The 12,859-nt window shown below is 36.2% G+C and overlaps 1 long non-coding RNA gene across 1 annotated transcript; it reads right to left on the minus strand.

The window, feature by feature from the left end:
• Window positions 1-1,473: 1,473 nt before the first annotated feature.
• On the minus strand, window positions 1,474-2,376 carry LOC118647001. Its single transcript, XR_004964336.1, has 2 exons — window positions 2,144-2,376; window positions 1,474-2,054 (listed from the first exon to the last, which is right to left on the minus strand). It is a non-coding gene; the product is annotated as an uncharacterized LOC118647001 (long non-coding RNA).
• Window positions 2,377-12,859: the final 10,483 nt, after the last annotated feature.

The following is a 12,859-nucleotide window of genomic DNA, read 5'->3' on the forward strand; positions in this document are numbered from 1 at the left end:
AGATCTGGTAGATTAGCTTTGATGTAATCTCAATAATGCTTTTAACAATCTAATAGCATTCAGTTGAAGAGGAAGAGATAGTGATATTTACGGACGGCTCCAGAACGGAACTGGAAAATAATACCTATTTGGTTGGCTGCGCAGTATATATTCCACATATCGACGCATATTATAAATATAAACTTAACCATTTTACTAGCTCTTTTACAGCAGAATCGGTGGCAATTTACAAGGCCATAGAGATATCACAAGCTTACGGTTGGAAATATATCAGCATTTGTACAGATTCAAAAAGCAACTTAGATATAATTAGCTCCACTTCGGACATATATAAAAATACGATTATAAAACTCAATCACTGGATGGAGGACATCAGGGACTTAATAAATAACATACATAAGCAGGGCGGTAAAGTACGCTTCTCATGGTGCCCGGCTCACAAAAACATTGTTGGCAATGAAAAAGCAGATTTGACAGCCAAGGATGGCGCGTTGATAGGGGAATATATGGAAGATAAATCACATTTATGGATGTCTTGAGGATTTTGAAGATGGAATACAATAAAATTGAAAAGGATTTCTTCAAGAGGATCAATAGAGGGACAGGGATTTACTATATAGAAAATTTTGTTGACTTAAATATCACTAGGATATCCAGATTTGGCTTGAACCGAGCCCAACAGAATGTTCTATCAAGAATGATAGCGGGCTATCCGTATCAATGTAACATGCCTTGTACGTAGCAGTTATATTGTTGAGTGGGGAATAATAACATTAATATTACGTTACTCTTACTTTGTGTTTGCTGGGCAGCATTAAAAAGAATTTAATTTAATTTAAATTATTACTTTTAGAAACATGAATAAAAAATATTGGGAGCGTCCCAGATGCGCACAGTAATAAACGGACACAGCAGGCTGAGTGAAACGGACACAGTAACAAACGGACACAGACCAAACGGACACAGTAATAAACGGACACAGTAACAAACGGACACAGACCAAATGCGCACAGAGCAAAACGGACACAGTGCGAAACGGACACAGACCAAATGCGCACGGACCAAATGCACACGGACCAAATGCGCACACTGCACATGCGCATATTGCACGTGCGCACGGACCAAATGCAATCCATGTACATTGCAAGCAGAGTAAAGTCTACATAGATTAGCGACTTGGACGGGGTGAGTGCGGGAGGGGGGCCAAAGGCCCCCCTTGCCCCCCCCGTGTGTGTGTGTGTGTGTGTGTGTGTGCGCGTGCCAAATATTCACTGCATCACATCAGAGGCTGTAATCTCCCATGCTTTTTTCGTGAACAGGGTTTGTGGCGCCGCCGCTGCAAGCGAACCAGCCGAGCCGAACTAAAATGCAATATGGCCGCTCTTTCCCCTTTCACCTCACTCCCCTTCCCGCCCATTGACCCGTACGTACACACATGCACATACATACACATTCAAATTAATATTTAATAAATTTTTTGAACTTATTTATTTTATGGAACCATTACATGTTTTTATAATAGAATTACATTCTATGTGACAGAGCACCTTATTCTCTAAATCACGTTGTTTCTCCTCCAATACAATTTTCTTGCTTTCTTATGCTACAACATACTGGAAAGTAGTTTGCATTCAAGTGATTTGTCTTGACACCCATTAGCTTCGACAAACGATGACCAAAGTTCAACTGATTGTAGCCTCTTTCTTACGTTCATGTGGAATCAGCTGCTTCTTCGTAACTTAGGCTGCGTTTCGATATTCACTGCCAGTACTGAAAATCTATAGTTTATGTCACATATACTGTAGATTTTCAGTACTGACAATTAATATCGGAACGCAGCCTTAGCCTGTTGCAAGTTGCAAAGGAGCAGCTGATTCCACGTGGACGTAAGAGCCTACAATCAGTTGAACTTAGGTCATCGTTTGTCGAAGCTAAGTAATGTGATCACAGATTGCTTTTTCTTGGTTGTAGCTCCCTCATCTAACTCCTCTGACAGCATCTTTATTCTATATGGTGTCGAAGGCTGGTGTACACATAAGAACAGCTACTGGTGTCTAAAAAAAGAAGTCTCTTTATACCATACCACAAATTAAATCGCAGCGAGAAAAAAGCTGTTTCTGTAAGCGGAATTGCGATTACATACCATCAGTTTTAAATTATTCCGTTCGTAAGAAATAACCTCCTTCTTCGCTCGTAAGCTTTGCTTCACTTTACTTTGCTTGTTGAACGGAACTCATTACTACGGCCATGTTGATTTTAGACGGCCATATTGCATTTTAGTTCGGTTCGGCGGGTTCGCTTACAGCGGTGGCGCAACAAACGCTGGTCACGAAAAATACATAAGAGATTACAGCCCCTGCTTGCTCGTGATGATTTGGCTATACCGGACAGCATTGAGTTGTCACGAATCATGATGATAGTAGATGGTTGTGCTTATCATATATTTTGGTCCTAGAGAAAATTACTCGGATAGCCATTATCGTAAACACCCAGTATTACCGAACACACCGTCTTCTCACTTATTCGAGCCCGCCGCCCGGACCCTGAATCCCGCGGCTATCCGCAGCCAATAGGCACACAGGATTCACGGTTACAAAGGGATGCACCATATGGGTTTGTAACTTTCCACGCAAACAAGAAAAAAATTATTCCAAACATGGCCGTTTCGAACGTGGCCAATTTGAACGTGGCCATTCCGAACGTGGCCATTTCGAACCCGTTCCGAACGTGGCCGTTTCGAACGTGGGCAAATTGAACTCCGTGCAATATTTCACGTGGCCATTTCGAACATGGTAAAATTTACGCGTGGCCACTTTGAATGTGGGCAAATTATATCCACTCCTTTCGCAGAAATCGAAAATTGGCTCCTACTCAGCTAGCCAGGCCTGTTAAAATCACATATCGTGAGCTTTTTATAGCAAGGATTGTTTCAATTTTGATAACAACCCAGATAGCCAAGCGAGATTGAGTATATCGGGCAAATTAATGCACTGCATGTATGTTGTGAACTTGCCCACAATTTGCTGTCATTGTAATTTAACGTGGAACAAAGTTAGCACCAGGAGGGCAAATAACCTTCATGAGTTTATAAAATTGTAAGTGCATGCATTGAGGAATAATAAACTTATCACATTGACAGCATTTGTGCGTGCATGTTGACAACTTGTCGTCAGTTTGTTGAATTCTAACAAAAAATTTTACATAATATCAGAACAACAGACAGTTTGAGGAAATACCTCGGCTTTAGTTTGATGAAATTAATAGGGAATAAGTGACAGCAAAATGACAACACGTTGCCTTTTCATTTGGCTATTTGGGAATTTTATGACAAGTAATTGTCTGTTACTTTGTCTTCTAAAAGTCTTTCAAGCAAATTTACGGCAAAAGTTTTTATCACACGATGCTGCAAATAACAGAAAGACTTGTACATAAATATTACGTAGAGAAATTACAAGGTTTGCTCCGATAAAATGCAAAATTTAAGCAAATAACAGAGCAAACCTTGCTACACGACATGACAATAAATTTATGGCAAGAACAGGAAATTTTGTTAAGCACAGAATAATTGCAAATTAGAAGCAAGAACAAAATAAAACTGGCCGAGCACACTTTTGCAACAAAATTGCGATAAGGTGTGTCCGTAAACAGCTTAGTTTTTGCTGGCAAGACTTGTCGCAAATAGTATTACGCACATTTTATGCAAATAACAGGGTTGCATTCCCAGCTAGCAAAATGACGCAAACTTTGCGCGAAGTTTGCCGCAAACTCGAACAAACCTTTGCAGCAAAATTACGACAAGGTGTGTCCGCATTAAGCTTAGCTTTTGCTGGCAAGGCTTGTTGTAAATAGTATGACGCATATTTTATGCAAATAACAGGGTAAAATTTTCTAGTAAAGCATAACAACAAATTTGAAACAAAAACAAGGCAAACCTTGCTGTACACAATATAATAGCAAATTTGTGGCAAGAATAGAGCAAACCTTGCTGTACACAGCATGATAACAAATTTGTGGCAAAAACAAGGCAAACCTTGCCATGCACAATATGATAGCAAATTTGTGGCAAGAAGAGGACAAATCTTGTCGAAATTAAGATCAACAAAAATGAAATATTGGACTGATTAGTCCAATATCATATGAGAATGGTGCAATCGTACTTGGTTCTCTGTTCTCGACAATCTCGACGAGCTCCTTTTATTAATTCAGTAGGTAAATCTTTTTCACGAGAAATGCGCCATCTCGAGATAGATAGTAAAGTCACCCAGAAATAAAATTTAAAATCCGATAATGCAACCCTGTTATTTGCATAAAATATATATACGTCATACTATTTGCGACAAGCCTTGCCAACAAAAACTAAGCTGTTTACGGACACACCTTGTCGCAATTTTGTTGCAAAAGTGTGCTTGGCAAGTTTTATTTTGTTCTTGCTACTAATTTGCCGTTATTCAGTGCCTAACAAGATTTCCTGTTCCTGCCATAAATTTATTGTCATGTCGTGTAGCAAGGTTTGCTCTGTTATTTGCTTAAATTTTGCATTTTAACGTGTCAGGACAAATCTTGTAATTTCTCTACGTAATATTTATGTACAAGTCTTTCTCTGTTATTTGCAGTATCGTGTGATGAAAACTTTTGCTGTAAATTTGCCCGAAACTTTTAGAAGACAAAGCAACAGACAATTACTTGTCATAAAATTGTTGTCAAAATTGAAACAATCCTTGCTGTAAAGCTTTCACGATATATAATTTTAACAGACCTGGCTAGCTGGGTTATCGGGTTTTAAACTTTAATTCTGGATGACTTTACTATCTATCTTGAGATGGCGCATTTCTCATGAAAAAGATTTACCTACTGGATTAATAAAAGGGGCTCGTCGAGAATAGAGAACCAAGTACGATTGCACCATTCACATATGATATTGGACTAATCAGTCCAATATTTCATTTTTGTTGATCTTAATTTCGACAAGATTTGTCGTGTTCTTGCCACAAATTTGCTATCATATTGTGTACAGCAAGGTTTGCCTTGTTCTTGTTGTAAATTTGTTGTTATGTTTTACTAGCCAATTTTACCTTGTTATTTGCATAAAATGTGCGTCATACTATTTGCGACAAGCCTTGCCAACAAAAACTAAGCTGTTTACGGACACACCTTGTCGCAATTTTGTTGCGAAAGTATGCTCGGCAAGTTTTATTTTGTTCTTGCTACTAATTTGCCGTTATTCTGTGCTTAACAAGATTTCCTGTTTCTGCCATAAATTTATTGTCATGTCGTGTAGCAAGGTTTGCTCTGTTATTTGCTTAAATTTTGCATTTTATCGTGTCGGAACAAATCTTAATTGTAATTTCTATACGTAATATTTATGTACAAGTCTTTCTCTGTTATTTGCAGCATCGTGTAATGAAAACTTTTGCCGTAAATTTGCTCAAAACTTTTAGAAAACAAAGCAACAGACAATTACTTGTCATAAAATTGTTGTCAAAATTGAAACAATCCTGTAAAGCTTTCACGATATGTGACCCAGCTAGCCAGGCCTGTTAAAATCACATATCGTGAAAGCTTTACAGCAAGGATTGTTTCAATTTTGACAACAATTTTATGACAAGTAATTGTCTGTTGCTTTGTCTTCTAAAAGTTTCGAGCAAATTTACGGCAAAAGTTTTCATCACACGATGCTGCAAATAACAGAGAAAGACTTGTACATAAATATTACGTAAAGAAATTACAAGATTTGTTCCGACACGATAAAATGCAAAATTTAAGCAAATAACAGAGCAAATCTTGCCACACGACATGACAATAAATTTATGGCAGAAACAGGAAATCTTGTTAAGCACAGAATAACGGCAAATTAGTAGCAAGAACAAAATAAAACTTCCCGAGCACACTTTTGCAACAAAATTGCGACAATGTGTATCCGTAAACAGCTTAGTTTTTGCTGACAAGGCTTGTCGTAAATAATATGACGCACATTTTATGCAAATAACAGGGTTGCATTATTAGATTTCAAACTTTATTTCTGGGTGACTTTACTATCTATCTCGAGATGGCGCATTTCTCGTGAAAAAGATTTACCTACTGGATTAATAAAAGGGGCTCGTCGAGAATAGAGAACCAAGTACGATTGCACCATTCACAAATGATATTGGACTAATCAGTCCAATATTTCATTTCTGTTGATCTTAATTTCGACAAGATTTGTCCTGTTTTTGCCACAAATTTGCTATCATGCTATGTACAGCAAGGTTTGCTCTATTCTTGCCATAAATTTACTATCATATTGTGTGCAGCAAGGTTTGTCTTGTTCTTGCTGCAAATTTGTTGTTATGCTTTACTAGCAAATTTCACCTTGTTATTTGCATAAAATTTGCGTCATACTATTTACAACAAGCCTTGCCAGAAAAAGCTAAGATTAATGCGGACACACCTTGTTATAACTTTGTTGCAAAGGTTTGCTCGAGTTTGCGGCAAACTTTGCGCAAAGTTTGCATCATTTTACTAGCTGGGTATTTGTATAATTCTTTGAAAATTAATTTTAACATTAACGGTTTACTTATGTTTAAAAACTCGAAAAGTCAATTTTGGCCTATTTTAGATCAAATAAAACAAAAAAATAAAGCCATTTGTGATTGGAATTTTTGTGGTAAATCGAAACTAAATACTTTAGAAATGTTTTTATAAGATTTTATTGCAGATTTAAATTTTTTATTGCATAATGGAATTAGCCATGAAGGTATTTTTCTGCTATAGAGAAGTTCATAGTTTTGTTTGTGACGCGCCTGCAAAAGCATACATAAAATGTCACAAGTCATATGATGGATATTCTTCTTGTGACAAGTGTACGGAGTACGGATCTTATGTAAATGGACGAATAATTTTGCCAATTAAAAACAATGCTAGTAAAAGAACTGATTTAACATTTTCTGAACAAACAGATGAAACTCGTTATTTAGGTATCTCACCTTTAACAGATTTAAAAATTGGCTTAGTTAGCAATTTTCCGATTGATTATATGCATGTTGTTTGCTTAGGGGTTATGCAACTGTTACGTCCAGCCTTGTTAAATTTGACTTTGTTCATGCATTAGAAAAATTTGAGAAACAAACGCAGGTAAGGCATGGAAGAACGTAACGGACTTTAAAAATGTTCCGTAGGCACGCAATAAACGAGAAAAGGTGCCTCGGTCGGACGCATTATTATGACGCGAAAATGCGGGTCAACGTGCCAATAATGCTCGCTATAATCCGTTTTCAGGCCGTGCCCCCGTAGGTCCAAATTTTGAGTCAGCGAATTTAATCACTTTAACTCAGGACTGGACCAGGTGCTTACTTTGATCGGGAATAGAATAGAGGTCGTTTATGAGTTTAAATAAATGAAACTATTTTAAACTTAACAATCATATTTATTTTAACATAGTACTAGTCATGAAGTTACAATGCAAATTTTAGTAAATAAAAAGAAAGACAGTATTTGTTTTTATAATATCCAGCGCAAAGAATTACAATTAAAATCGGGTTTTGGTATTAAATTTATGGAGTCCAAATGTATATACATATTTATTACACTTAGATTATCCGTGTCTGTACAAGGTTAAGCTTGGTTTTTAAATGCTAGAGACTTTACACGATAGTAACTTAAAGTATGATAACAGTAAATATTTGATAACTAATATAATTCGGACATGATTTAGATTTAATATATAATTTACACTATTTCCGTTGTAATAGCGGTGGAAGGGGGGAAGAAATTGTAAAAAAAATCTGAGGGTACGGCAAAGGGGCCGTAATGGTGAGGAGTAAAAACGAGAATGGGATCTGTGGAAGCGAGTGCAGGTAAAATGTCCAGTAAAACTTCTAGATCTATAGCGTTTGGATTAATTGTAAAATCGCGGAGAGATTGAAATAGGGGGTCTATTTTAGTTGGAAACTGCTCTAATAATTCAATAAGAGATGTTTGAGTCCCATCATAATGATAGTAACGCGGCCGGGGTGGGACTCGCTCAAATTCGTCTATAAACTCTATTGATGGTGCAGGAGAAGGTGGAGGTGGAATCTCTTCAGGTTCGGGGGAGCTGATCGGGGAATAAATAGGAAAAGCAGGAGGTAGACTGGTTAGAAGGGAGGGTCGAGGAACACGAAGTTTTTAAAAGGGGGTGATAGGAGAGGAGAGTCGAGGAACACGAAGTTCTTCGAAGGGGGTGGTAAGAGAGGAGAGTTGAGGAACACGAAGTTCTTTGAAGGGGGTGGTAGGAGAGGAGGGTCGAGGAACACAAAGTTCTTCGAAGGGGGTGGTAGGAGAGGAGGGTCGAGGAACACGAAGTTCTTCGAAAGGGGTGGTAGGAGAGGACGGAGATGCGACTCGAGATGCTGTTGAAAAACGCGGTTCAATTCCTCCCGTGCCCGCCGATTCTGACTTTGACGCCAACGTCTGGCTGCCCAGTGTTTCCGTTTTGGACGGATCGGTCTGTTATTCACTACGAAGTGAATAAAATGATAAATGACTCGAAGGAAATAACAACAAAAAGGAAGTGACTCGATTATGAATTAAATAGATGACTTACTACTTGCTGGGATGTTTCCTCTGGGGTGAGCGTAATCCGGAGTGCCGGTCTCAGGGTACTCGGGCGGTTCTCGGTTGGCCGGAACAAGTCAGTCCGTCAGGCTGGTGGAACTGGAGAGTGATAAGCCACGGGAGTACACAAGTGCACTCACTTCACTTGCGGTTCGCTTTTTGTTCGACACTTAATGTTTGTCCCGACTCGCACTCAAGCAATCGTGAAAATCGTGAATTGCCGAACTCGCGACAAAATTTTTGGACTCGCACGCGGTCAAGAGTAAAAAGCTGCTCGCGGTCTTTGGGATCGCGATTTTATACTCAATTTTCCGAAGGAAAGGGTTGAGGTGTAGGCGGTGTCATTCTTGGATTGGTGGGCCCTTTCAAAACCACCAAATTTGGAGCTTGTCTTTGGGAACTCGCGAAATTATTATTTTGTAGAGATGATCAGCTATTGGTCCATCTCTTCTCGTCTCCGCCCGATTTGGTTTGGGTTTTGAGTATAGGAGAGGGGTTTTTATAATTTTCGCTCCTCTTATCTTTAGGTCACTCAAACAAACAAGCAAAAAAAAGGGTCTTTATGTCTTTTTGTAGATTTTAGTGAGAAACATACTTTTATTGATTAAGCGCGGACAGCGTTTTTGCTTTGAATAATAAATTTTTATAGTTTCCGGAGGTTCCTTGTTTGAAGACTTTAATTTCATTCAGTTTTAATATTTCCCTTTTCCTTTGCTTAGCGTCGGGTACCGATCCAGAGCATTGTTAGAGTATGGTTCGGTAATAAAGTTATTATTTATTTTTCTATTCTAGACTCGACATTGCCCCAGACTTCCCCAAAAAATTAAATCATATCTAATCGGTCGCTCTCGAAATGGTTTACAAATGGGGAACTATGCATTTGTTTGATGACTATTTCTTTTGTTTTATGTATTTATTATTCCTCAAGAATAAAATTTTAAATTGTCGCTATATCTCATGAACTTGTGCGTGACGATAGAGCGATCCTCTGCAAACATTTCTTGGTTTTGGCGACCGTTAGAATACGATTCCTCTTACTTAATTGTTTTCCTTACAAGGACAACAAAAAGAAAAACGTTAAGTCCACCGGACGTAACACAACAACTTCTTAACACTTGGACTGAGAGTAATCTTAAAATTAGATTTAGCAGCAGTGGTGAAAATATTATCTGATCAATTATTGTCATTATGAGGTTATATATCTGCAGAAATTAATAGAAAGTCCAGAGCTATTAAGGATTTAGCAAGATGGAAAGCCACTGAGTTCCAAACATTTTTATTGTACTTGGGACCTCTCGTTCTTAAATATATTCTTGATATTAGTGTTTATGAAAATTTTTTATTATTTCATTGTGCAATTTCAATTCTTTGTTCTAACTATTTGATCAAAAAAATTGGGATGAAAACTGCTAATAAATTATTAAGAAAGTTCATTGTGAACGAATATATAGAAAACAATATTTAGTATATAATGTACATATTTTAATACATCTTTGTGATGATATGTTAATGTATTTGGTCTTGATATGTTCTCGGCATTTCCATTTGAAAATTTTTTAGATCAATTAAAACAACTTAATTGTTAAGTAGTTATACTAGGCGAGTTCTAACTTAAACAATAGAATGGGAGAAAGGGAAAGGGGGATCACCGGAAGCGGGAAGAAGTGGGGGTAATTATGTACCTATCAAATAAATTTCAAAATTTCTTTTGTTTATTGTTCTTCGTAACAATTGATCCTGTCATAAATTTCAAAATTCTTTTGTTTATTGTTTATTTGTAACAAATGACCCTGTCATAAATTTCCAAATTATTTTGTTTATTGTTTATTTGTAACAAATAACCCTGTCATAAATTTCCAAATTCTTTTGTTTATTGTTCTTTTGTAGCAAATGACCCTGTCATAAATTAAAAAATTCCTTTGTTTATTGTTTCTCTGTAACAAATAACCTTGTCATAAATTAAAAAATTTCTTTATTTATTGTTTCTTTATAACAAATGACCTGTCATAAATTTTAAAATTCTTTTGTTTATTTCTTTTTAACAATTGATCCTGTCATAAATTTTAAAATTCTTTTGTTTATTTGTTTTGTAACAATTGAGAAACTTGTCTCAACATGTTTTCGAACGTCCTTTCTGCTCAGGGGTTGCCGCCGTCGCTCAGGTACATACATAGGTAAAGAGACTTTATTATTATTTTGCATATATAATGTAATTTTTATTTGATTATTTATAATTTGAGTTAGATTATATATTTATATGCATTTTAATTTAAATTATAAATAATTAAATAATAAAAATTATATTACGTCCCACACAGCACACTTTATCCTGAGGATATCCCAAATTATCCCAGACAGACGAAGGCGATCCCACGGATATCTCAATGAGTAGCTCCCGGGATATCCTACAAAAATATCTTAAAATATCGTAAAATATCTTAAAATATTATAAGATATTGTACGATATTCTATTATATCATATCCTATTACATCCAGATAAAATCCCATCATATCTTTTATCTCTACAATTAATAGAGCGTAAATCAAGTGTAAAGGAAAAGTGAATTATAATATAATAAAAGAGTGACAAAAGCGTTAATTAAATCTCTAAGAAACGTAAATTAAAATAGAACATAAAGAAAGTATACTTATCGAAATAATGTGGTATATATTAATAATACTAAAAAATTATAAAAAAATGACATTAAAAATTTTTTTTAATTTTATACAAACAGAGCAAAAACAAACTATTTAATAAGTTATTCCACATGCTATTTTGCACGCATATGTAAAAATGAATAAAAAACTAAAACTTCATATTTATTCATAAAAATATAAGTTAACTATACATATTTCATCCTTCTGATAACATATATTGTAATGATCTATAACAAATATGTATGCATAGACAAGAAGTGTTCATGGATTATCACATGGCGTTAGGATGCGTACGGTCTTCGAAGTCAAGCAACGTCGGCGATGGTTGACACTTGGATGGGTGACCATTTTTTCAGATATAGAGATTAAACATGCTTTAACGGGTACGACTGTGACTTGGCTAAAACATGTTGTTATAGTCTTCTTCCTTTTACAAGATTACCGTAAAAATAATTAGAATTTTTTATATTTTGTTCAAGTTTTTTTCAATTCTTAGAAACTTCTAAAAATAATTAGAAATATTCAAAAATTTTCTAAATTAATCAAAATTTATCATTTTTAAAGTTTTTCCGAGAAACGTTTTAATTCTTATAAAAAATCGGAATATTTATCAGAAATCCTGAAAAAATTTTTTTAAGTTCTGACTAATTTTTTCACTAGGGTATATTACGATATCTCAGGAAATCCCTTGGACATTCTCTGGATATCGTTTGAGACATCTACAGGATGTCAAATCGGTGGACATTTGTGCATCCCTTGGATATCCCTTGGATATCCCTTGGATATCGCAGACGGTCCATGGATATCTAACGATATTGCGATATCCCAAAATGACATCTCAAGGACATCCCTAAGATAAAGTGTGCTGTGTGGGGTATATTCTACCCCAGTTACAGTTTGCTTTTTCTCCCACTACACTAATCGTATAAGCAGCGCCTTTTGGCTACTAGCGAGCGCCGATATCAAGCTGCTAGATTTTATAAACATTAAAAATATTTAAAAATAAAAAAAAAGTATAACATTCGGATACTCTACTCTGCGTTTAATATTATACCTAAAAAATTTCTTTCAATTAAACATCTCGCAACATATTAAATCTCAGCTTTCCCTTCTTCTAAAATTCTTTTCAAAAATCACGTGACTTTACAAATAAGTATATATAGATAAAACTCTTAGGGTGACGTCCCATGGTGCATATTATGAAACGCGCGTATCGTGCGTATTAAATTTCGACCAATAACAGACGATCCGCCGTTTTTGATACGTTGACGATCCGCGGAAATTCATAATCGAGCGGATCGCACACATACATATGCACAGTCGTATATTGTTACATAGCGTGTGCACTGGGCGGTGTATATATTCATTTATTTTTACTATAACCTCTTCAGATTCATGAGTACTACGCGTGCTACTCCTTCTTGTCACTTCTTGTGTACTTCTTATGGGCACGAAAAGGTTAGAAATGGCCACGCATGCTTGTGTGTGTGTGTGTTCGATACGCCGAAATGTGGCTCTTATGTCCCATGGAGCGGATTACGCGGAAGCAGAATCAATGGATCACTAATCACGGGATCGTTCTAATAGAACCTTTTCAAAAATTCCGTTGAAACAGTCCCATGATTGGTGA

The sequence above is a fragment of the Monomorium pharaonis genome, chromosome 8 (genome assembly GCF_013373865.1).
Source record: "Monomorium pharaonis isolate MP-MQ-018 chromosome 8, ASM1337386v2, whole genome shotgun sequence".
In the NCBI taxonomy this organism is placed as follows: domain Eukaryota; kingdom Metazoa; phylum Arthropoda; class Insecta; order Hymenoptera; family Formicidae; genus Monomorium; species Monomorium pharaonis.